Source organism: Equus asinus, chromosome 5 (assembly GCF_041296235.1).
Source record: "Equus asinus isolate D_3611 breed Donkey chromosome 5, EquAss-T2T_v2, whole genome shotgun sequence".
Taxonomy (NCBI): Eukaryota; Metazoa; Chordata; class Mammalia; order Perissodactyla; family Equidae; genus Equus; species Equus asinus.
The window spans coordinates 94,903,172-94,927,880 of NC_091794.1; the positions used below are offsets into that span (position 1 = coordinate 94,903,172).

The 24,709-nt window shown below is 52.2% G+C and overlaps 1 long non-coding RNA gene across 1 annotated transcript; it reads right to left on the bottom strand.

The window, feature by feature from the left end:
* Positions 1 to 780: 780 nt before the first annotated feature.
* Positions 781 to 22,792, bottom strand: LOC139045348 (uncharacterized). The gene is made up of 3 exons (XR_011503547.1): positions 22,589 to 22,792; positions 4,418 to 4,500; positions 781 to 2,008 (listed from the first exon to the last, which is right to left on the bottom strand). It is a non-coding gene; the product is annotated as an uncharacterized lncRNA (long non-coding RNA).
* Positions 22,793 to 24,709: the final 1,917 nt, after the last annotated feature.

Sequence of the window (24,709 nt, forward strand, 5' to 3'; positions counted from 1 at the left end):
TTGGAGTTTGAAAAGTTTGAGCTCCATCAGTTATTTTACGCGTCCCAAGTCCCAGCTCTGCTGTTTGACTGGGCGACCTGGGCAGCTCACTCACGTCTCTGAGCCAGCTTCTTCATCCGCGAAGGGAGGCCCTGAGACCCTCCATGAGAGAACCCGTGGGCAAGCTCTCTGTTAGTGATCAAGGAAAAGAGACATGTTCGTTGTGGCTACGGTCCCTTTTCAGAAAGAATTTTCATCATTCCACAAATATGCACTGAGCCGCAAACATAATTGTAGAACTTTGTGATACCCTGTGATATTTCCTGTTTTATTCCATTCTACTTTTTCTATTCTTCTATTCTGTATGTTTTAAAGAAATAAAAAAGCTGACAGAAACCAAGCTAGTCCTTTGTCCCGTTTGCCAAGTATTCTTTGATCCCTATCTTTGGGACACATGGTAGGATTGCCCGCCCCCTTGTGGTTGAGTCGAGCCATGTGACTAATTCTGACCAATGAGCTGTGAACAGAAAGGACAAGTGTTGCTTCTAGCCAGAGCATTTAATTGCCAATGCCTCATCCTCCAGAGCTGTGGCCTTCCCTCTAGCAAGGTGACTGACAGTGATGGAGACAGCAGCGGCTGCATCAGCCAGGGTCCCTGTGCCACTACAATGAGCAGCACCTTCTGCGCATCTGCATTGCCGTGGAGCATAAATGGGAAATTAATATGTGTTGTGTCAAGCCACTGAGACCACAGGGCTTTAAAAAAGGTTTTAACTAAAAAAAAAATTTTAAGGCGAATTTCACTTTAATAATATATTTTATTTAATCCAATATATCCAAAATATTGTCATTTCAATTATTATTTTAAAATTCAGAAATGAGATCGCTTAAATTCTTTTTTACATGCCACGTCTTCATGATCTAGCGTGCATTTTATATTTACAGCACATCTCGATTCAGACTAGCCACATTTCAAGTGCGCCGTAAGCCCCACGTGGCTAGAGGCTGCTGGACGGGACAGCACAGCTGTAATGCTTAGTGAACTTCACCGTGAAACACACTATTCTAAAGCATCCTGAGTAAATAAATCTTTATCCTAGTCCAGAGGATCTTCAGAAAAGGAACTCCAATGTCTCATAAAATGGGCTGTGGCTACATTTTTGATCCCTTCTTTCTCATCTACTCTGCAGTGAGGGTTTTCCTCCCAGCATAACAACTGGCTGCTTAATTTCTCTGCCTTTAGCTAATTCACTTACCCCTACTCTCTCTCAAAGGGGAAAACAACACCTTTCAATTGGCCCAGGTTGAAAGTAAAGAGAAAGTTCTGTTTAAATTGTTCTCGGTACCCACAGTGTTCCAGGAGCAGAGGTTCACTAAGGCCCAGGCGGAAGTGGAGGAGGAGGTGGGGGAGCAGCAGATGCGCTTTCTTCTTCACAGGATGTGGACGGTGGGCTTCCAGACACGAGGGATGGGGCGGGAGGGCAGGGAGGACGATGATACTGGGGCACTGGGACTTGATCTCCTGCCTGGGGAGACAGAATTCCTTTTGACTTTGGATGTTGGCTTTGGACCTATATTCAAGGATGGCAGCTAAATGTTAATTACTTTTTGTTAATTTGTTATTATATATGTGTGTTATTGTTGTTATGCTGCACCCACTGCTTAGAAAATGTGCTTCCTCGATTGACCAATATGTCAGGAGCGTTTTTCCATAAAATTAAATATACTTCTACCTCATCATTCTAACAGCCAGATAGTATTTTTTAAATGGATCTACATAATTTATTTACTCAGTCCACTGTTGTCAGACGTGAAGGTTGTTTCCGATTGTTAATTGCAATCCGCAGTGGTTGATCACTCTCGTTCCGCCTCGGCGCCTATGGAAGGCGCAGTCAGAGGACACATTCAGATGCAGGAAGGCGTGATCACCCCAAGGCGTCCTTCTGGCAAACTGGGGTTTCCCCACATAAGACACCAACTTCTGTGGAGGTGAGGAGGTCTCAGCCTTCTCTGAGCACTGCCAGGAGAGCTGTGTTTGGTGAAAACAGTGTTGGGGACAGAGGGCTGTGGGTGGTACCAGGTCCTGCCACTTATTAGCTCTGCAGACATCCTCTCTGAGCCTCAGTTTCCTCATTTGGAAAATTCAGATAATCATACTGGCCCTTTGGTATTGTTGTGAAGATTAAATTAGACGGACTCTGAATTCTGGCTAAATAAGACAGATTGAGCACGCGCCCAGCTCTGCTCCCTCCTGATGCTCTACTAACGCAAAGGCAATAGGAATTTTTGTAAAAGGCATAAAACCACAAGGATAATTAGCTCAGAAGAGAGGACAGCACTAACAAAATTTGGAAGGCAGAAAAGTAGATGGATGGGTTGTAACTTGGGGGAACTAAGAACCCTGAACCGTAAACCTGCAATGGGGAAAGCTGGAAGAAACCCAATGTATGAATCCCGTCAAAGGCTCGGTGATTACCTACGGAGCCAAGGTGAGGAGGTGCTAAACACAGGAGAGTGGGTCCGCTCTCTTCCTTGCCTTCCCCGGTACCCAGCTACTGCTCCTTCAGAAAACCAGGGTCAGGGCTGGGGGAGGTGGCAGAGAGGCTGTCCCTCCTGTGGGCATGCGCAGTGTGGCACCAAGTGCCAGGCCCCAGGTGTCCGTGGTGGGGGAGGGTGGCAGACACAGAAACACAGCAGAAGTGGTCCCTCCTGGGAGAGACACTCTGCAGGGCCCAGCAGAAAGGCCAGCCTGCCATGCAGTGTTAGAGATAGTGAGCAGAGGGGCCTGGGACAGGGGGTCAGATGGGCTGCCTCATGCAGAGCTTTTGCTCCAACTAGGGCTCTGAGGCCTGAGAGGATAGGGCCTTGCCCAAATCCACACTCAGCCTGTCCCTGCCCGCCTCCCAGCCCCAGCTCTCTCTGTGCCTCCCTTTCTCTACCCGGGTGGACAGTGGCCTCCTCCAGGCCCTGCTCCAGGCGCCTTCTCCTCAGCCCTCCTCAGAGAAATGTAGGGACTGTCCTGCTCAGCTGGTGGCTGGGCCCAGGGTCCCCAGTTTGGGGCCCTCCCACTCCTCTGAAGTCAGGCAATTCCCCGCCCACCTGGCAGCGCTGCACCCCCTTCCAGGAAACCACCACAGAATCTTGTTCTCAGAAACCCCTCCTCCCGGTCGGTCGGTCGGATGTCACATAAAGTGCTAGCTGCTGCGGTTTCAACCCACCCAGAGGCAAATGTGCTCTCCTAACCATCTGAAAAGAAACAAGCTTCCAAAGATCAAAGCATCGTAGCTATCACGGCGGAAACCCAGGCAGCGGGGCCCACCTGTTGGACAGAAGAGCGCAGCTCAAGTCTCCCCTGTGGACGGTCAGCCTTCCCCCATGTGGACAGTGTCAGTGTGTGAAGGGGACATCGAGAAAGGGCCTTCCTGGCCCTGTCTGCTCACCTGGAGTGAAATGCCTTTGGCAGAGGCAGAGAAGGCTCACACTCCCGCAGGACAGAGGCCAAGGCATTTCCAGGCCATGATTTAGCAAATAAAAATACAGGAAGTCCAGTTACATTTGAATTTCAGATAAGGAACAAACAATTTTTACTGTAAGTGTGCTCCATGCAATATTTGGGACATATCTATACTAACACGTTATTCACTAATTTATCTGGAATTCAAATGTAATGGGGCCTCCTGTATTTCATCTGGCGACTCGACCTGCCCCCAGCACAGGGCCTGGCGCATAGTAGGTACTCACTGAAGGAGGGACTTGTTTGAGCTTCAAACAGGATGAGAAATCAAAATGTTAGATTTCCCTGGGTCCAAGCGGACTTTCTACTTACTGGAAGTGAGTTTTAAAATAGCAAAATGAAACTGTTATTTTGACCAAAAGGGACCAGAAAGTCATAGATCTACCTGATTATCATCAGGAGTCAGGAAGGAAAACCTGCCCTGGACAGAAGTTTGCAGCCGGAGGAGAAAACTAAGGCCGTTTCTTCCTCGTAAGCCATCAATTCCAGCCCGTTAAATTCATTCATTCAAAAATATTTATTGAGCGCCTACTGTGTGCCAGGCACTGTTTAGTAAACCACCGGAATGACCATGATCATTCTTCTCATTGCCCCCATTTGAAGAGGAAAATTGAAGTCCAGAGAAGTTAGGTGACTTGCCCAAGGTAACACACCAGGTAGACGGTGAGTCTGGGATTAACACCCAGTGTGTCTGATGGCTGAGCGCTTGCTCTTCCCACTGTGTGACTCTGTGTGTCCACTCTGAGTAATGGGCGCACAGAGAGTAGAAGGAACTCGTCAGGTAAAGCCCACATGGACTACCAGCAGTCCCCTAGCCATCACCCAGTGTTATCATTCTATCTCCTGAGTCTCTCTGATCCAACCCCTTCGCTCCCTTCCAACGGCTGCTCTCCTCCCCAAGCCCAAGCCACCTTCAGCTCTTGCCTCAACAGCGTTGATGTCCAGGCTGGCTCATCTCTCTGGCTCCCCTCCATTCTGTCCTCCACACAGCAGGCAGGATGACCCATCTGAAAGGTAAACGCAATCATGTCACCTTTCTACCTAAAGCCTTTCTGCAGTCTCCCACTGCTCTTAGGATAACAACAAAACTCCTGACTGTGGCCTACCAGGTTCCACGTAACCCACTCCTGCTGGCTCTCCGCCTTCATCTCACTTCCTCGCCTGTATCAGTCAGTGCTTTGGTTATCTATTACTGCTTAACAAGTCAACCCAAACTTAGGCCCTCGAAACAATAGCTGTTTATTATCTCCCATGATTCTTGACTAGGCTCAGCTGTGAGTTTCTTCTGGGGCTGAAGTCATCTGGAGGCATGCCTGAGCTGGCCTTCAAGATGCTCACTAACATGTCTGGTGGGCAATGCTGGCTGAGGCCTGGGAGTTCAACTGGGGCTGTCGACAAGAGGCCACATGTGGCCTCTCTATGTGATTTGGGATTCTCACAGCTTGCCAGCTGGGTTCTGAGAGAGAGTGTCTCAAGATGAGCATTACAGAAGATAAAAAGCCAAACTTCCAGCTCTTAACTTCAAGGCTAGGCCTGGAATTGATCAAGTATCATTTCTGCCACTTTCCTTTGGTTAAGAAGTCACAGGGCCAGCCTGGGTTGACAGGCAGGGGATATAAGCTCCATTTCATTTTTTTTCCCCTGCTTTTTTTCTCCCTAAATCCCCCCAGTACATAGTTGTATATTTTTACTTGTGGGTCCTTCTGGTTGTGGCATGTGGGACACTGCCTCAGCGTGGCCTGACAAGTGGTGCCATGTCCACACCCAGGATCTGAACCAGCGAAACCCTCGGCCGCCAAAGTGGAGCGCATGAACTTAACCACTCGGCCATGGGGCCGGCCCCAGGCTCCATTTCTTGATGACAGGAATTTGCAGCCCTTTTAATCCACCACAGTCTCTGCTTCAGATTACAGGAACCACTCCAGTTCATTCAAGCAGAAAGGGGCTTAAGACAGGGAAAGTGCTTACAGCGCTGTTGGGAGAGCTGGAGAGGCCGCCTCTAGGCTGAGCCTCCAGAAATGATGCCCAGAATAATACTGCAGCCTCTGCTATGATCAAGAAGCTGAGGAATGGGGCTGCTGCCCCCACACTGCTGACTCCAGGACTATCCTCTCCCTGATCCCTGCCAGCAGAATGGGCGCCCCAAGCTCTACTCCTACAACCAAAAACAAGGGTCTAGACACTGAGCCCTCTGCAACAGCTGGTGCAGAAAATAAAACACCCCCATAACTCTGCTTGCCCAAAAATCAGAGAAGCCTGGCCTCCACCTTCCGATGTAAGATGCATGGTAGGTCTTATTGATGGAAACTAAATCACAACTGGATTCTTGGCTTCAGAAGTCTAGCTTCTTAGTCTCTCTGGAACAGGAAGGCACGCTACAAAAGATGCTGAGCAAGCCAAGCTACAGTATCTCCACAGTCCTGGGCCTTCTTTTAGTTCCTAGTAATTGCTCTGCTTCCTCTTGCCACAGGGCCTTTGTACATGCTGTTCCCCCTCTGCCCACAATTCTTTTCCCTCTCCTCGTCTTCCCTTCTTCCTTCAGGTCCCAGCGCAAGCATCTTCTCTGATCTTCTTATCATTTTATATCTCTATTTTACAGATGAGGAAACTGAAGCCCAGGGAGGTTAAGTAATTTCCCCAAGAGCACACAGTTCGTAAGCAGTGCAGCTGAAATTTGAACTCAGGCAACCTGACTCCAGAGTCTGCTATTAACAGCTGCATAATATTATGCAGAGATGAGTTCACCTGGGTTAAAAGACCAGGGGCAGGGCCTAAAGCTGCCCTGCAAATAAACAAGGATGACGCTTCAGCAAATGTTGACAAGCCCAGAAAACTGTGAGTGACAGGAGGTGCCGGTAGAAGGACTCAGGACAAGGTCGGATGCTGCGGAGCTTGGCCCCAGCTCCCAGAGAACATCGATATGCTGAGTTTCAAATACAGCTGAGCTAGAGGAGTCTACAGAGGCTTGACACGGCCGCCCTCCGCCAGGGAGCAGAGAGCGATGCGCACTGTGTGAAGGGGAAGAAAGCATCTCGTGTCTCTCCCAAGAGGGATTATCAATTTCAGTGACAAAACCCACAATCACAGCGAACAAAGTGAGCTCAGTTCTCATAACTTTAACAGGCAGAATTTTGCAAAGCAAAAAGACAGCTGTTGAGGAGAGGGCGCCATCATAAAGGAAGGGCTTGGGGTAGAGTTGGTGCCCTGCTTGCCTCCCTTTGGCAGCCAGGGCCCAGGGAAGGGAGCCGAGGAATCCAGAGCACCTCATCTGATTTTTTAAAAATGTCTTATGCCCTTAGTCCATAGGCAGGAGTGAGATCACTTGCCCTCCCTGGGCCCAGTCTGTGAAGTCCTAGGCTAGAAGAATAGCATTTCCTGTTCTCTGGCTACCTTAGCTCAGGTCCCTCTAAAGCCAGCAGATGCTCCGCAAAGGAAAAGGCAAAGCCAGGAAAACTGGGTTAGCAAACCTGGTCTGCCACTTACTGCTGTGTGACCTTGGGCAAGAACCTTCTGCTCTCTGAACCTTCTTCTTTGTCCATGAAATGAGGGCATTGAATGAGAACACAGAGTTTATACTGTTTTTCTTTGCAGCAAAACCCTTTTTTCAAAAAAGGAGAATAAATAAATCTTGCTTAGTTCTGTCCTTTAGTTAAATCGGGATGAAGGGACTCAGAGACTAAACCACCCCTGACCCCCACCCCTGCAAGGCCACCTCCTTGAGTGGAAAACTTGGATTTTCGAGCCCTGCCATTTTAGAAATTCATGAGCGGTCTGTGGGGACTGGAGGATCCCATTTGGCAAAGAAAGGTTCTGTGACTGCCACTGGCTCATGCTGTGCCCTTGCCCGCCCTGGACCTTGGCTTTCCTCTAGAAACTGAAAGCTTTGGGCTCGATGGTCTCTGCAGTCCCTTTCAGCTTTGACTGTCTAGGACTCCACCCTGGTAAGGTTATTGGAAAAATAAGACCAGGGTGGAGAGGAGGAGGAGACCCAGGGAAGGTAAGAGGTCAGGGAGGGCAAGAATCAAATCAGAACTCAAAGAAAGAGGCATGGGCATGGTTTCTATTTCAGAAAGAACAGGAAAACTGGGGGTTGAGACACTAAGCGTAGAACGTAATGTGTGGGATGGATGGATGGATGGATGGATGGATGGATGGATAGATGGATGGATGCATGCATGGATGGATGGATGGATGGATGGATGCATGCATGCATGCATGCATGGATGGATGGATGGACAGATGGATGGATGGATAGATGGATGGATGGATAGATGGATGGATGCATGCATGGATGGATGGATGGATGGATGGATAGATGGATGGATGCATGCATGGATGGATGGATGGATGGATGGATGGATGGATGCATGCATGCATGGATGGATGGATGGACAGATGGATGGATGGATAGATGGATGGATGGATAGATGGATGGATGCATGCATGGATGGATGGATGGATGGATGGATGGATGCATGCATGCATGCATGGATGGATGGATGGATGGATGGATAGATGGATGGATGCATGCATGGATGGATGGATGCATGGATGGATGGATGGATGGATGGATAGATGGATGGATGCATGCATGCATGGATGGATGGATGGATGGATGGATAGGAAGTAGATAGCTAGCCAGGGAATGGATGGGGAGTATTCAGGCGAGCAGTTGGGTGGAGGGAGTGGGTGCATATATTTGACAGGTAAGAAGATTCTCAGGTAGATGGGCAGGCAGGTGAGCAAGCGGGTAAGTAAATGGATTTGTGGATGGGCGAGCAGAGAAGCAAAAAGGTGGATGGACATATGGGCAGGCAGGTGATGCCCAGGTGGTTGGATGGGTGGGTAGTTTTACAATGTAAGGGAAGTAAGGGGATAAAATTTGGTTGATTGGCTTGTTCAATTTTCTTGGCCATCTACCCCATTTCCTCTTCCATTCCCTATTCCCATTCAGTCAAAGACATCTGAAAGGTTTACAGTAAGTTTCTCAACATGTGGAAATTGTACCACAGGTCATGTGTAAGATTATTTTATGTAGTTATGAAATAATCTTAGAAGAAATCCAGACATAGTTTGAAGTAACACTGAATCACATAGCAAGAAAGAGATTCTCTGCGAATCCTCTGTCAATCTTATGATTACATCAAGAAGAAAGTTCCTTCTGGTGCTGTTGTATCTTTGACACCTCGCTGACACATTAATCTCCCTTTTTATTTTATTTTATTTTTTAGTCTTTTTGTTGTTGTTGTTGTTGTTGTTTTTTGAGGAAGATTAGCCCTGAGCTAACATCTGCCACCAATCCTCTTTTGGTTTTTTTTGCTCAGGACACTTGGTCCTGAGCTAACATCCATGCCCATCTTCCTCTACTTTCTATGTGGGACACCTGCCACAGCATGGCTTGATAAGTGGTGCCATGTCCGCACCTGGCATCTGAACTGGCGAATGCCAGGCCTGACAAAGCAGAGAGTGTGAACTTAACTGCTGCGGCCCTGGGGCTGGCCCCTAATCTCCCTTTTAAACAAGAGAAGGCAGACTTTGGGATCAGAGCTTTAGGTAGCTGATAGAATGTAACATTATTTCATTTTCATTAGGTTTAGTTTTACTGTCACTTTGTAGATACAACACAAATTAGGATAGTGTTACAAAGGGTTTCCCTTTTAAATGAGTGTATTCCAGTAAAGTGAGTCAGTTATATATCAAATATTAAGTAAACAGTATTTGTTACCGGGACAACAGATGCCGGATGTGGCAAAATTCCTGAAGATCACGAATGTTTAGAAAACACTGGTATGCAGAAATATGATCTGGTCATGTCACTTCCAGGCTTAAGCTCTGCTCCAGAGTCTTTGTGAGCAGACCCCTGCCCAGCCCACCACTCAGTCTCCTCCGCATCTCTTCCCGCCTCCCAACTCTGATCCAGACACACAAAACTTCTTTACATTCTACTAACTTTCCAGGCTGTCTCTTGCCTTCGGGGCTTTGAATATGTACATTCCTCTGCCAGGAACTTTCTCCTCCCCTCTCTTACTTGGGGAATTCCTACTGAGCCCCCAGGTCTTGGTTTAGCTGTGGCCTCATCCCGGAAGCCTTCCCTCACCCTCCCAGCAGGTTCAGATGCCCTTCTTCACTGCCCCCAGAGCATCCTGCATCTTTCATCCATCACTCAGCCCACGGTTGAGAAACTGCCCGGTTCACTGCCAGCACTGCCTATTAGAAGGCGAGCTGGCGACTCTGTCCTGTTCACCCCTCACTATTCATTCAGCAGTTTTGCTGAATGCCTGCTTAAGTGCCACCACTGTTCTAGGAGGTATAGCAGTAAATGGCACAGAAAAAGTCTGTCTTATTCCAGAGGGGAAGTTGAAGAAAAATAAATTAAAAAAATTTAAAAACCTGGTTACCAGGGAAAAGGGGGGGTGGGGGGAGGGCACAAAGGGGGAAGTGGTGTACCCACAACATGATTAACAAAAATGTACAACTGAAATCTCACAAGGTTGTAATCTATCATAACATTAATAAAAAAAAAATTTAAAAACCATATATATTATATATACAATTTCTGGTTGTAATAAGTCCTTTGAATAAATTAAAACAGAGTTGGGGAATTAAAAAAAAAAGAAAAGATGGGCAGTGATGGGGACAGTGGCTGCTATTTTAGACTGGAGTCAGGAAGGCCTCTCTGAGGAGGTGAAGGAAGTGAGGGAAAGAGGGACAATGGGAACAGCAAGGGGGAAGATCCTGAGGCACAAATAAGCTTGGCGTGTTTAAGGAACATCCAAGGGGCCAGGTAGCAGAGTGAGGTGAGCTTCCAGGGGGCAGCAAGCCTGGGCTGTGGCCCCCACTCTGGGACGAGGGAGGCAGCTCCCCTGGGACCAAGAACGTTCTCTGAGCAAAAGAGAGGGAGGATGCCTTCTCCGCCCTCCTGCCTGCTTACCCTGAGCCCACCGGAGAGCCCGCCCACGTTTACAGAGGGACTTCCTGTTAACATTTACCTTGGCTGATGTTTATTAATCGGGTCTATTAATAGACTCCTTTTTCCTTTGGCCCTTCCTAAGGAATAACTTCTAGAAGAAGCATTTCTCCCCCACTTAGCCTCTGCCTTGCATAACGCTTCAGGTTTGTAAATTGCTTTTCCATCTCTTATCTCTTGATCTATTCATGTATTTATCCATAGCACATAGATAATTTATTGAGCAGGGAACAGGACAGACTCACTTCCTACCCTCATGAAGCATATATTTTTGATGAGAGACAAGTCTAGAGGGCCCTGGAGGCTCATTTTCTCCCCGCTTTTGGTAGCTTAGTAGAGAGCTGGCTTGGCTGGACCAGGCCCGTCGGGGGAGGAATAGCTGACATCACCTTTGGCGGGTATCAGTGTTCCTGCGTGCCGAGACTCTCCAAGGCTCTCCTAGAGTCCTCGGGGTGCGGCCCTGGCCCTGGCAAGCATGCTCCCTAGTGTCGCTCACGCCCAGACATCCCTTGATATACTTCTTGTTACTTAGAAAAATTACACGTTCCCTCCTCCCTCTTAAGCCAACAATGTGGGGTAGGTCCTTTCTCCTAGAGATTGTGGCATATCCAGCCTGCTGGCGGAGGCAGGCCCCTCTTTGCTGGGACACTGGCCATACTGAGGACATATTTGCCAGGTTGGGAACCCATGCTGAGGATGATGAGAGGTCGGACGACTGCGGGCACCCTACTACTTCTCTGCCTCTGAGTTTTTCCCAGGGATCTCTATCCGCACCGTGTGTCCATGCCCCCTTGCATGACAATTCCAGTGGGAGGAGACAGAAAACAAGGAAGTACCCCACCTTGTTATGAGTGTTACAAAGGCAGGACAAAGGCTGTGGGAGTAACTCAGGACTTGGACCGGTGTCACTGGCCGGGCTCTCTGGAGACAGAATCTGTGATGGAGGTGAGCATGCAGGTGTTTATTAGGGAATTCTGAGATCAACACCGGTGGAAGGGAGGGGCAGGAAGCTGGGTGGGGGGAAGGAAAGACCCCAGTACAGGTCCAGTGACCTCAGCTGACCCTTTGGGAGCGCTGGAACTAGGCTAGCCTTCAGAGCTGTCCTGAGTTGGCTGGGAAGAGGCTTTGATTTTCCTTCCTGCCATCAGTCATTGATCAATCAACAGGATGTGGGCAATCCTGCGTGGGGTGACAGCGGAAGGGTGAAGGTTGCCTGCAGAGCCGGGGCACCAAGCCTTTCACTGCACAGCGACCCGCGTGGTGCATCTTATTCCACCATGAGGAGCTTCAGGAAGACTTCCTAGAGGAAGGGGCATTTCGCCTTGGGCATGCAGGGGCGGGCAAGGACAGAACAGTGGCCCAGGCAAGGGGACGGTTGTAAGAAGACCTAAAGGCAAGATGGGAAACAGCGCTCTCAAGGAGCCGTACACCACGAGAGGAAAGCAGGTGGATCCATCTAAAGACGAAGAAACAGACTCAATGAGGCCACTGGGCTCATGCAAAATAAAGTTGTAATAAGTGATGGAGCCTGATTAGAACCAGCACTGTGGCTTCTGCATCCAGAATCCTTCCACACCCCACTCCCAATCTGGACGCCAGTCCTCGGTCACTGCTTTCTTATCTTCGAGATGGCACTTTCTTTTTCCACTTTCGCCCTCTGTGTCTTTGCGCAGTTTCCACAACTCTGCCCAGGGAAGCGCTAACAATCCTTCTAATTCTGGCCTGAATTCTGCCATTTGAAGGGCTCATGACTCCCACTGGCCTGGGTTTCAGGCCACGGCTTGGTATGTTTGCAGATTAGAGGTCAGTCTGTGGCCACAGTCACAGTTCAGCCAAGGACTCAGGTCAGGACTAAAATTAGAGCTAGATCGCGACTGAATTTCTGACCAGAGTCAAGATTTAGTTGGGGGCGAGATCTGGAGCTTGATCTATAGTAAAGGCCCAGCCTGGGACCAGGGTCAGAGGATGGTCTGGAATTGGGTCAGAGTTCAGCCTGGAACTGGGGTCAAAGAACAGTCTAGAAAAAAGATTAGGGCTTAGTTTTAGAACAAGGCCAGGGCTCAGTCTGGGACTATGATCAGGGCTTAGACCGGAGCTGGGGGCAAGGCTCAGTATCGGGGCAGGTTTGGGTCTTAGCCTGGAGCCAGAGTCGGGGTTAAGCCTTGGGCTGGGGCTCAGGGATGTGAATCTGCATCTGAGACGGGAAAGACCATCAGGGGTCTGGCTTCCCTGTCCCCCAGGCCTGGAGTCTGAGCTGTGCCCAGGGTGGGAGTAGGCAGCAGAAGTCCAGGGAGGACAGACACATGCCACCCTCAGCCCAGCTGAAGCCACACCCCTGCTGCAGATCCCCTAACTCAGCCCCCTCCCTCTAACCTCCCCGGGCCCAACACACACACACACACACACTCACATGCACACACGGTATGTAGGAAGCACGGATCTGGGTACGAGGCCCTTGCGAGGCTGTGGCACTGCCGGAGTCTGGTGTCTTCAGGGAATGGTCTGCACAGGGCAGGCGGGGCCCAGGGAAATGAGTCAGCTCCCAGGCAGGCCCAGAGACGGGCGCAGGGAGAAGGACGTGGCTCAGGCTGCACTGCCCCGGCCTGACCACCATGAGAGCCCCAGTACCACCAGTGGTCAGAAATCTGGGCCTCCGCATCAACCGCCCACCGTGAGTCCCCTGGGACTGGCCCTGCCAGACCCCTGAGACGACAATGGCCAGGAGCAGAGGAAAGAGTCCTGCGCTAGGTTTGAGGCCTGCCTTGCTTCCCCTCTCTGGGCCATCTGTAAAATGGGAATAAAATAAACTAAGAAGGGTATTTGAAAAATGGGGAAACTGATGATCAGAGATGGAAGGGACTGACCCTGGCTCACAAAGCCCAGTGAGGGACAGCTTGGGGACCAGAACCCAGGCCTGTCAACACCAAAGGCCTTCCTTTTCTTGCCAATATGGCCTCCTTTGTCTCTGAGACTGACCCCTCCCTGCCCCATCCCACCCCAGGCAGGCTCCTAGGAGAGGCAGTAAAGAGAAAGGGTGCATGGGGGTCAGGATAGACTCCCCGCTTGGGTCTGCTGGGGTCGTGGAACACAGAAGAGCTGCATAGACCCAGAGGCCAGGCCTGTTCTGCACTGGTGAAGTTCCAGCTCTGGACCCAGGTTCAAATCCCAGCTTCCCTGTGGATCTACTGTGTGATCTCAGACAAGTCTCCCTTCTCTGAGCAAGATGCGTACGTCCATCCATAAAGAGGGATAAGAGTCATTTCGTCTCCGGTGATTGTTAGGTGAGAAGTGCTGTAAAGCATGAACGGCCTAGGAATGCTGGTGCTGCTGCCGGTGCCACCACCAGCCCAGCCTCACCCCTTATCCTAACGCTCCTCTCATTCTCGCTGCCCCAGAGGCACTGGACTTTCCGTCTCCTCAGCGTGCCACATTCTTCCTGCTTCAGGACCTTGGGACATGCTGATCTCTCAGCCTGGTCTGTCCTATAAATTCACTTCCTCGGGGCACCTCCAGCTGGGACCAGAGCATTCTCTACACTTGCTTTCATACCACTTGTCAGGACGGTCACGTGAAGGTGGGATTACATGTTTGATGGGGTATTGGGAGGGACCTTCTCATTTTCCCCAGAATTGACAAGTGGGGTGCAGAGCGGGGGTGAATAATTGCTGAGCACCCCACATTCTGAAGAGAAGCTTCAATGGCTGGGCCCAGGGGCCCCTCTGGAGCTTTCTGGGAGGGTGAGCCTGGCACCCCCACAGCAAGTGCCACCCTTCTGCGTCGGGGACTGGGCTAGGGGAGAGGGATTCTTCGGGGGTCTAAAGCTTCAGTTTCACACGGATGCTATGGATTTTCTCTCCCTTTTCCCCCAGAGACCCACCCAACCAATCCTGTGGGAGAGGTACCAAGAAAATCACTTGTTAGTATGGAAGCAGGAAGCTCCCCGCTAGGAGGCGAGGTTGGCATCTCCCTCCCGGGAACATTTGCTGGTGGGGCAGACTTGTCCTGGCCCAGGGCCCATCTAGCAGAGGAGGAGAGAAGTAGAGAGAAACGGCAGGGTGGAACGGCCTGGCAATGGGGCAGCTGGCATGCCTGCCATTTGCTGAGGGTCAGCAGATGTCAGAGAAAAGAGCTGGGCTGATGCCATCTTTGGTACCAGTCCAGGAAGGCACCCCACCACACAAGGGGCCCTGTGGGGCAGACAGGAGTCACTGGGCAGACTGGGGCAGGCGGGGGAGTGGAGGACGGCAGAGGTTATGGAGGAGCCGTGTACCCACATCAGGGGACCGTGGAGGTCAGGGCTCCCACAGGACCCCCAAAGAACACACACTTGTGCCCAGCGGAGAGCCAGCATCCACAAGCCCGCCACACTGAGGGCACTGGCAATGGCAGGATTAATCCAGAGAGGAGCTCAGCCAGGGTGGACAACAAGGAGATGCTGGCTGTTGAACCCCCGTGCCCTCAGCCCCCATCCCAGAGAAGCTACGCCTTAAAAACAGAGAGGGAGGAAGGAGGTACTGACACCTGTGACAGCACGGGTGGACGCTGAAAACATTACGCTAAGTGAAAAAAGCCAGACACAAAAGGCCACATATTGTATGATTCCATTTGTACGAAAAGCCCAGAATAGGCAAATCCACAGAGACCTACAGCCTGTGGTATGTAGTGGTGAAACAGCTAATTAAATTAAATCTAAATTAATTTAATTAAATAGATTGTCGGTTGGCTAAGGTGGGGGGTCTGTGGTGGAGGATGGCTGGACAGTTTCTAATGGAAGGGGATTTCCTTTTGGGAATGATGCAAATGTTTTAAAATTGATTGTAATGCTGGCTGCACAACCCTGTGAAAATACTAAAAACCATTAACGTGTCCACTTTAAATGGTTGGATTGTATGTTATGTGAATTTTATCTCAATTCAGCTGTTATTTAAAAACAGAGAGGGATTTAGTTTGGGAGGATGAGAAAGTTCTGGAGATGGATCATGGTGATGGCTGCACAACAATGTGAACGTACGGAATGCCACTGAGCTGTACACTGAAAAGTAGTTAAAGTGGTAGATTTTATGTATCTTTTACTACAGTTTTTTAAACATTTCAATTTAAATTTGAAAAAAATGGAGGGGGAGGGAAGTATCCCAGAACAAGACTGTGGACCCCAAATGCTCCAAGATACTGGAGCCAGGAGACGAGGAAGAACCAGTCTCCCCCCGAGGGCTGGGTAGACACACACACTCACACACACCCCCGCACCCACACACTCCAAGTCCCTCAAGTCTGATGGCTGAGGACAAAGCAAGGGAAAGCTTTCAATTGCCTCTGGGATTAGGATTTCAAACAGATGGCCTTATAATAACTGAATGTGACCACAACACCCTGGGATCTGCCACCGCACAGCTGGGGCCGGTGATTGGAGAAAAATGAAACTATTTCCTGTGAAGACCCCTGCACTCCGCGCACTCAGAAAACTGGCTAGAGATGCTCACTGTCAGCTCCCGGGGCGTAAACGCCTTGAAGGCAGGAACCGCTGGGTCTGGCCTGAGCGTGGGACGAGCACAGAGCCGGACACATCACAGGTCCTCAGTCAATGTCTGATGAAAGAATGAAGAGCTTCCCCCACTAGACAGAAAAGAATCTGAGGCCCAGGGAGGTCATGGCCCTGCCCAGGGCCACACAACCCCATAAAGGTGGAAACTAGAACTCAGATTTCCACTTCCCATGGCCTAAGCCCACCCTGGGCGGGGCTGGATTCCATCAAGAGCCCCTCCTCCAGCTGTGCACATCTGTCAGCCTCTGTAGCATGAAGCAATCACGCAGGAAGCTGGCCAAGGACTCAAACATCCAGGACACAAAACAGGATGCGCTTCCAAGGGGTGGGAGTGGCAGCCTAGCCCTGAGCCTGGGTCCCCACAGGGCTGCCTCCTCCTGCCTGGCTCTGGGAGCTGCATTCCCAAGGCCACATCTTGTCCTGTTACCCCAATTCCTCCCAGCTGCGAGGTAGGAGTCCTGGGATTCTGCCCTGGTCAGCTACTCCCTGGGGATGAACGCAGCAGGGCCCTGCCCCTCTCTGGGTCTCAAGTTCCCTTCAGTGCAATCAGGTTTTATCTAGCTCTGCTGTTCCCAATCCTCAATCTGTGTGGCTCTTGCTGACACCGACTTCTTAGAACACTCAGCCCTGCCTTCAGATGCCCCAGAGACACTCCACCCTTAGCAAGCTCAGCCCAAGGTTGGAGACAGCCCTGCACACAGGACCTCCTGATATGTTGGAAGAGATGTCACTCCACTCTTAGGAGCCTCCAGTCTAGGCGGGGAGACCCCCTCAGATTCAGGAACTCCTAGTCTGATAGGGGAGACCGAGCCTCCAGCAGGAGGCCCCAGTGTCAATGATTCTCTCTCTTTTTCAGATACTTTCTCCTCTTTCCGGCTGTGGGGTGAGGGGTTCACACGCCTGTCTCTGAGAACCCAGCATCTCTTAGTTTACATGGCAGTGGGCCCCACCTCAGGCTGTTGGCTACAGCCAGGGTCATGACAGACGGCCCAGAGGATACAGGTTCCTGACACACTGCTTCTGGTGAGAAGCTCTTTGGCTCAGCTGTGGCTGCCACAGTCCCCGGGATGGGGTCCCCTGGTCCAGGACCTGCACTGGGCAGGCCAACAGCAGTGTCTAGAATTAGGAAGTGTTCAGACTGGACAGGCTTTTCCCACCCAAAGTCTTTGTGAGGCCCAAAGACCATGGCTGGCCTAAATTTAGGGCAACCCTTCCAGAAGCCTGGCTCTGAGCAGTCTGGTGTTCATGGCATCCAGCCTGATCCTCACAGTACCCCCAAATTCTGAGGGTATTACTGATGAAGAAACTCGGAGCTTGTTTCCCAGCTGTAAAATGAAGTGGATTAAAGTAACACCTCTCACAAGATAACCGTGAAGATTAAATTGAGATAATGCAGGCAAAATGTTAGCGTGGTGCCTAACCAAGGTGGACATTGATTTTTTGGGGGGGTTGTTTTCCCTGCTCAGCTTTCAAACCCCCCCTTTTTTTGAGGAATATTAGCCCTTAGCTAACTACTGCCAATCCTCCTCTTTTTGCTGAGGAAGACTGGCCCTGAGCTAACATCCGTGCCCATCTTCCTCTACTTTATATATGAGACGCCTACAGCACGGCGTGCCAAGCTGTCCCATGTCTGCACCCGGGATCCAAACCAGCGAACCCCGGGCCGCCGAAGTGGAACATGCGAGCTTAACTGCTGCACCACTGGGCTGGCCCCACAAACCCCTTTCTTTTTGGGGGACTACACATGGGGTGAACCTTAGAGGGAGGTGGCTCTGTCCTCCCAGTGCGGAAACTGACACTCCCCCTGGTCAGCTAGGAGAAGACGCATGACCTGACTCCGTCAATCAGGAGCCCACCCTGAATTCGGGGACCACAAAGGTGCTGCGTAGGACAGTAGAGGTCACTCGTGGGGCCAGTGGCAGTGCCCAGGCCGTGATGTCCAGTGACAGCAGCCCCAGCAGCAGCACCAAACCGAATGTTTATTAAAGGGACCCCTCCATGAGCCCTGAGCTGCCAGCCTCTGTCTGCCCTTTCCTGGAGCCTGGCTCTCCAATCGATTCTCTGAGCTCCTTGGTGTCCTTCCAAGAAGTTCCTGTTCTGCTGAAATTAGTGAGGGTCAGTTTCCCTTGTTTTCAACCCAGAAACTTGACTGGTTTGGAAATTGGTCTGCGAGGGTGCATTTCAGACAACACACTCTCTGGGAAATGGGAGAAATAATTATCTGGTCTAGTTGGGGCTGAAGGTGGCGAAAATCCAGTTAGTATCCGGGGCTGAGAATCTAGCAGCCTGTGGTATGTAGTGGTGAAACAGCCAATTAAATTAAATTAATTAAATTAAATTGTGGCATGTGGCCATCTGGGAAAAAGGGCCATTGAAGGCAAAGCTTTGAGGGCCTGAGTCACCATTGAACACACGAACGGCATGAAGATTTCAAAGATAGGGCGGCTGCTTCGCCGACACTGGACAAGGAAAAGAAAAAGAATAACAAGCTTCAATCCCCAAATTCTTGGCTCTAGCCGTAGACTGGAGCCTAGGAACTTTCTATAGCTGGGCTAAGAATTCTCTTGTCTTTTCCTGCGGCAGGATTAAGTTTGTGGAAAGCGAATGTAAAGTCTAGCCCTTTGCATTGCCAAATCACAACAGTGGCTGAGTTCACAGCCTCCTCTTCCTCTGCCTGCTGCATTGACGCTGACAGTTCCCAAGGGCTGGTCCTGGGTCCTCTTCTCCTCTTGCTCCGCCTCCTGCGGCAGGTGGGATGCATTCAGCTGCAAGTAACAGAAAACTCTGGAAGTGGAGCTCCAGGATAGGTAGGTGGGCTCCTGACGTGGCACAGCTCCCAGCGGCCCCCAGTGCTGCCAGAGGTGCTGGTGATTTTCTCCCTCAGCTCCACCATCCTCCACGATGGCTCCATCCAGCCGTGCTGGAGCCAGCTTCAGGCTGGCTTAAGAGAGCCGATTGTGTGCATCCTAACTCTGTGTTTAGTGATGTCACGTTGGCAGCTTGAAATTGGCCATGGACGGGATATTTACACCATGGAAATCAGCATCCGCTACAAATCAGTGCTCTTTTTTTTTTTTGGAGAAGTATACTACCAGCACACTATTGGCTTCATCCTAGGTCTGGTTCCCTGAGGGGTGGCAATGGGGCTACCTGCTTCTTTGTGTGTGTGCCCAGGAGGGAGAGGGGAGCGAGAGAAGGAGGCGGAAGAGAGTCTCTCTCCCCTGACCGTGGAACCAGGTTGGCTCTCCAGCCTCACTGAGAACGAGCACCAGGGGAATGCCAGGACCCCACGGGCCAAGTCTCACCAGATCCCTCTCTGGAGCTGCACTGTGGGGTCAGCTGCCCTGGAGAGTGAGGGCTCTGTTGGGGGCAGATCTCAGAAAAAAACAGATCCTTCAGGGAAGGAGGAAAGAGGAAATGGAGGTGCTGGGGGCAGCAGTGTCCGTCATTCTCTCTTGTGGTGCCCACCCACACCCGCGGCTCCACTGATGACTACCAGAGCTATGTCCCCACCCAGACTTGTGTAACGCACCACTCAGTGGACATCCGCACTCGGATGATAAGAACAACCATCCTAGGAGTAATGCACACGGCATTGACCAAGAACTGGCTGCTGTTCCAAGCACTTTACATGTATGGGGTCATCTAACCACACAGAAGCCCTGTGAGGTGGGTCCCTTGCTGGCCCCATGCTCAGGTGAGTAAATGAGGCTCAGAGGGGGCATAACTTGCCAGGGTCCACCGTGGTGGCACCGGGACTGGGAACCCACCTCCTGGCTCCAGGGCCTTGCTCTGAACCTCCCCTCCACCCTACCCCCCAAAAGGTGCCTCAGGCTCATCGCCTTCCCTCCAAACTGCTTGAAGCCCTTCCTCTCCTCAGCCAACTCCAACTCAAGGCTCAGATGTCACCGCAGGCATCCGTGTTCTAGAGAGCCTTTCTAACCCCGAGGCGGCCCCGTCGATGGCGGGCATGGTGACCTCTGCCTCCACCATCAGAGCCCTGCCACCGGGTGTTGTGGCTATCTGGCTTCTTGTCTGCTTCCCTTGAGGGCAGGAAGTGGGTTCTGCTCACCTCCACATGCCCAGTGTCCTCAGCGCAGGACCCAGCACGCAGGCGCCACTCAGTAAAGTGGTAAGAGCCCAGCATGCTCCCCTCTCCCCACTGCCAGGTCCCTGGGCCCTGGTGGTCCGGAAGGTGCAGACCCCTTTCCCCAACCTTCCAGGCAAGCATCCTGGCAGCCCCTCCCGACTCCACGCCCAGCTGGGTCTACTTCTTACGCTCAGCACGATTTCCTTCCCTCCGCTTCTCAGCCTCCTTCCTGCCTTACTCTTTTATTAAGATTCTAATTAAATAATTCTAATTAAATGTAATGAGCTGAATCGACAAACTTATTGCAATAAAGCAGCATTCAAGACGTTCTCTCTCCTGATCTTTCTTGGGCAGTGGAAGCGAGATGGCACAGGGCCTTTGCCGCCCGGGGTGACTCAGCAGGGCTGGGACTGAACGCCATGCTTGCGGGACGTCACCACGGGCCAGAACCACTGGCAGGGCATCCACAGCCCAGCTGAGGACTCCCCTGCCCGAGCTGCCCTGTGGCTCCTTGCTTTAGGCAGAGGTCTGTCTGTTCTTAGAGACCGAGCACCAGCCTGGACCACACTGTCTGGCCCTCTTTGGTACGTGCCGCAGGCCAGTCCCATTTCCTCCTCCTGACAGCACCACACTGCCTCCTCCACACCAGGAAGGGCTGGCGAAAGCTCCAGACCTATAACTGGGGTTCGCTAACTGCGTGGGCGTCTGCCCTTGAGCCCCACTTTCTGAAGACGAAGAAAGGCGTGGACCTGAGGTCTGGTCCCTGCCCTTCTGCGTGGTCTCAGTCAAGTTCCATCCCCTCTCTGGGCCCCACCTGGCTTTCCACCAAATGTCAGGCTCATGAGATACGACATGAAGGAGCCTCTGTGAAAGGGAAAAGGCACTGGTGTGTGGAGTTAGGCCTGGCCTCAAATCCTGGCCCTGTCCCTTCCTGGCTGTGTGATCTGAGGCAAATTACTTTGTCTCTCTGAGCCTCACTTTCCTCATCTATAAAATGGGCCCAACATCACCCACTTTGCAGAGCTGTTATGAAAATTACATTAAAACAAAAATGCACGGGCTAAGTGCTTGATCTGTTTCTACCATGAATTATCCTACTCCATCTTCCCTTGCCCACAGCAACCCTGGGGGCCGAGAGATGGCTGGGTGGGGGGCGCTAGGGAGGGGAGTTGGAGCTTTCAGAATCTTCCCAAACCTGACCCCTCTTCCTTCCCACTCTGGGTTAGACCCGACCAATCAGCCAGTGCTGGGGACACGGTGTCCTGGTGGCCCCAGGCAGGACTTTATATCCTCTACCCACAGGCCCCCAGTTATACCACCCTCTGAGCTTCATCCCTTACCTGACCTCACTGGACCCTCACAGCCGCCCTGCAGGGAAGGCAGAGCTCCGTTCATAGTCCCATTTCACAGACAAAGAAACTGAGGCTCCGAGAGGCAGGTGGTGACTTGCTCAAGTCATACAACCAGGCAGCAGTGAACCTGAACCCAAACCTCTGGCTCTGAGACCAGTGAGCCACTAACCGCCACCTCCCCCTGCCATGTGGGAAATGCCATGTAGTTGGGGATACTCTGTGGGTCCCAATGACCCAGGCTGTGACACCCAACAGCCCTGGAGGCCAGCAGGGCAGGGCGACTGCCTGGCTTACAGAGGAGGACGGGGAGAGGCCAAGAGCAAGTTGAAGAGGTGGGCCCCGGTTCCTGGGCTGCTCCAGGCTCACTGGCCACCTGGCCACCTGGCCTCCAGCCACACGCCCTGCTCCTGGGCAGAGCAGCGTTGACCTTGGAGTCGGGCAGACCCGGGTTTGAGTCCTGGCACTGTGCTCACTTGATGTGTGATGGGGTTAGTGACCGCACCTCTCTGAGCCTCCGTCTCTTCACAGGGTCAATGGGGGCATGAGTTTGTCTCTGCCACCCCAGAAGGAAGGTGGGCATGTGGCTATCACGTCACGGGCTGTGGATGAGGCTCCTGGAGCTGCCGCAACAAGCAGGGCACAAGCTGGGTTTATTGTCTCACAGCTCTGGGGGCCAGAAGACCAAAAAGTCAAGTGTCAGCAGCCTGCTCCCTCTGTCACCTGGGGGGAGGGTCCTACTGTGCCTCTCCTAGCTTGCGAGGGCCCCAGGTGTGCCAGGCTGGTGGCAGCATACCTCCAGCCTTCGCCCAGCGTTCTCTGTGTCTCTTCACAGTGTCTTCCTGCTGTGCATGTCTGTCCCGTGTCCAAATTCCCCTTTTATAAGGACACTAGTTACACTGGATCAGGGCCCACCCTGATGACCTCGTTTTAACTTGATTACCTCTGTAGAGACCCTGTTTCCAAATTAGGTCACAGGCTGAGGTACTGAGGTGAGGACGTCAACGCATCTCCCTTGCCACGCGGCCTCTGCGTAATCGGGTCTCTTCCCGCCCAGAACCTTACCAAGACTCCATTGCACTCAAGAAGCAAGTCGAGGGTCCTTGCCTGGCCCCAAGGTCCCCCACGGCCCCGACCTCTCTCTGACCTCATTTCCCAGCTCTCTCCTCTCCAGCCACACGATCTCCTTGCTCCGCTGGTCTTTGCACATTCCACGCTTCCGTCTGCCTCTGGCGGTTTGGCTTGCTGTCTCTGTCTCCACTGCCTCCGCTGCCCTTTCCTCGAATAGCCACGTGTTTGCCTCCTCCTTCCGTTAGGTCCCTGGCCCGCCTGCATGGAGCAGCACTGCCCCACCGTGTCGCCCTCTAACCCCTCCCTCTGCTTTGTTCCTTCACAGCGCTGAGCGCCACACAGATTGTTTATACATATTTGTGGGGGGGAGGGGGTCAGTACCCACCCCCTCAGTGGAATGTCAGCTCCGTGAGGACTTTTGTTGTTTGGTTTGCTGCCATGTCCCAAACACCTAGGACCCAGACTGGCATGTGGTGGGGGCTCCATCAATGGGTGTGGAATGAGTGGCTCGACCCCTGGCCTGGCTCAGAGAGCATCCGGGGCAGGGCCCAAGCGCATGTGCACACAGACCTGGGGTTCTGTCCTGGTTCTGTCACTGCTTTATCAGGTCACCTCACCTCTCAGAGTCTCGGCTCTCACATGGCTGTCGTGAGGACTAAAGAAAACATGTGTGAGGCTCAGGCCAGCACAGCGCACAGTCGGTACTGCAGGGAGGTTTTCTCTGGACTAACCACCCGGTTTCTCCCCCAGGAGTGTGAGGGTGGGAGGGGTTGACAGGTCGTCGGACGGCATCTCAGCACACCTCCCTTTTCCTATGTGCCCTCCCACAGCTCAGGGGCCGGACGCCTGCACACCACCTTTCTCCCTCCCCGTGCCAGCTGCTGCCCCTGTGACCCGTCACAGAGAGCCGCAGGGCAGCAGGCCGCCGCCGGGACCACCAGCATCAAGTCCCCCAATCCCACCCTTCCTGACCTGCTGCAGGGGCCTCCTTCGCACCCCTAGCCTTTCCAGCGGTTTTGTGAACTGAACCTTGTTATTAAGAGATTTATTTCCTTCTTGAAACAGCTAGGGTGGAATGTTTTCTTGACTGAATCCTGACTGGACAAGGAAGTTTCTAGAGTTTCCTGAGGGCACACTTTGAGGGTGGGGAGCGTGCCCTTGGGTGGCATCAGCGTGGAAGCTGGTGGGACACGACTTGTCTCCTTCCCAACTTGGCCACCTTGGAGGGGCCTTACCCCTGGGTGTGACTGGTCTTCCCCAGCCCGTCCTGCCCCACCCATAGCGCGGCCCTCACAGCCACAGTGGACGGTGTTCTCAGCACCATGCAAGGACTAACGCATTCATTAACTCATTTACTCCTCACGACATCCCAGTTCGGACAAGACTGTTATCCTCTTTCACACACGAGTAAACTGAGGCCCAGGCCATGAAGCCATTTGCTGTAAGTCATTTACACGGCTGGTAAGTGGCAAATCTGACATTCCAAGCCAGTCTGGCTCTGGAGGCCGAGCTCATAATCACAGCTCCCTGGTCTTTCTTCCAGGCACCGGCCAGCAGCTGAGCCGCAGAAGAGACCTCGGGACCTCGAGGAGAATGGAGATGGATGACGAGCTGATGCTCATTACGCGCTTGAGAATTCACCAAGGTCCTTTCTCCGGCCTCTGCTTATCACAACCATTTCCGCTTGCCCACAAGCGCTGCTGACCTCGGGCACCAGCACCCTTCCAGCCAGCGTGGGGAACAGAGCTCTCTCTCCTGTTGGGATGGAAGGAGGCCTGGGCGTGGGGTCCGTGGAAAAGAACATGGCTCAGATCTCAGCTCTGCCTAACCACCCCCGGCCTGGGGAAGTCCGGTCCCTCTGTGGCCTCAGTTCCCCAACTATAAACAAAGTGGGTGGGCTGGAGGACCATTAGGGGCTCTTCCAGCAATAACATTCTAGAATCCTGCTTTAAAGACATTTTGAAAACCAAGATCCTTGGCCAGGGCAGAGGAGGGGACCACACAACGTTTTACCAGACCAGGCTGGGCTGGGTGCACCAGGCCACTGGCTGTGTGTGACAGACGCAGCACGCCGAGGCCCAGGGTGCGTAGGGGAGTTCGCCGCAGGATGAGTTTGCCTCCAGACCGGATAACCTGCAGAGGCGCCACTGGGCTGCAGAGGCTCCAGTCTGCCTACGGACCCAGGGCTGTCTCTTCT